This window comes from Chiloscyllium plagiosum, chromosome 3, assembly GCF_004010195.1.
Source record: "Chiloscyllium plagiosum isolate BGI_BamShark_2017 chromosome 3, ASM401019v2, whole genome shotgun sequence".
NCBI lineage: Eukaryota > Metazoa > Chordata > Chondrichthyes > Orectolobiformes > Hemiscylliidae > Chiloscyllium > Chiloscyllium plagiosum.
This window is the reverse complement of record NC_057712.1, coordinates 121,309,669-121,310,991: the sequence shown is the minus strand read 5'-3', so window position 1 is coordinate 121,310,991 and position 1,323 is coordinate 121,309,669. Positions and strand designations below refer to the sequence as shown.

General features: G+C 46.8%; 1 protein-coding gene across 5 annotated transcripts in view; it reads right to left on the bottom strand.

Annotated features, from left to right (window-relative positions):
- The window catches only part of babam2 (BRISC and BRCA1 A complex member 2), a 210,104-nt gene that overhangs the window by 129,846 nt on the left and 78,935 nt on the right, over positions 1-1,323 (bottom strand). The window lies entirely within an intron of this gene.

Sequence of the window (1,323 nt, the reverse complement as noted above, 5' to 3'; positions counted from 1 at the left end):
GTAAAGGGGTAGTACAGAGAGATCTGGGTGTTCTTGTACACCAGTCAATGAAGGCAGGCATGCAGGTACAGCAGGTAGTGAAGAAGGCTAATAGCATGCTGGCCTTCATAACAAGAGGGATTGAGTATAGAAGCAAAGAGGTGCTTCTGCAGCTGTACAGGGCCCTGGTGAGACCACACCTGGAGTACTGTGTGCAGTTCTGGTCTCCAAATTTGAGAAAAGACATTCTGGCTATCGAGGTCAATTCCTGGAATGGCAGGATTACCTTACACTGAAAGACTGAAGCGACTGGGCTTGTATACCCTTGAGTTTCGAAGATTGAGAGGGGATCATTGAGACGTATAAGATTATGAAAGGATTGGACACTCTGGCAGTAGGAAACATATTTCCACTGATGGGTGAGTGCCGAACCAGAGGACACAGCTTAAAAATACGGGGTAGACCATTTAGGACAGAGCTCAGGAGAAACTTCTTCACCCAGAGAGTGGTGGCTGTGTGGAATGCTCTGCCCCAGAGGGCAGTGGAGGCCCAGTCTCTGGATTCATTTAAGAAAGAGTTGGATAGAGCTCTCAAGGATAGTGGAATCAAGGGTTATGGAGATAAGGCAGGAACAGGATACTGATTAGGAATGATCAGCCATGATTATATTGAATGGCGGTGCAGGCTCGAAGGGCTGAATGGCCTACTCCTGCACCTATTGTCTATAGACCTGTATTTGAGGGCACACCAGCAACTGGCAGGGTTGCGTGCTTGTTCTCCTAGTTCACTCACTTAAAGTTCATCTCCATCCATGTATGCATGGCTTGTCATGCCATAGTATACCACAGAGGGGATATCTTGCTGTACAAAATCAAAGTGACAATCTAACACTTTCTGCTATGCCAGCTGCTATGGCAAACAGTTGGCATATTTATTGAACGAGTGGCCACATTAGAAAGTGGATGAGGGCTAATTCTCAGTCCAGCTGGTGGGGATGGGGTGGTGACGGAGGGGAGGCAGAGTGGTGATACTGTCAGTTGCTGGCAGTCTGCACATGGTCCAAAGTCTAGGCTAGTCAGTCATCGTTTGGGTTGATCAGATTCAAGGTAAAAATCCAACTACAGTCCAGGAGTGGTCAAATGCGAGTTGGTTTGCTTCCTTCATGAGTTGAAGACCAATTTACATACCTAGGAAATTAATGCTTTTCTGGTGTTATGGATTCAAGTTTAATAGCTGAAAATGTGTTGCTGGAAAAGTGCAGCAGGTCAGGCAGCATCCAAGGAACAGGAGAATCAACGTTTCGGGCATAAGCCCTTCTTCAGGTTCTGATCTCCAGCATCTGCA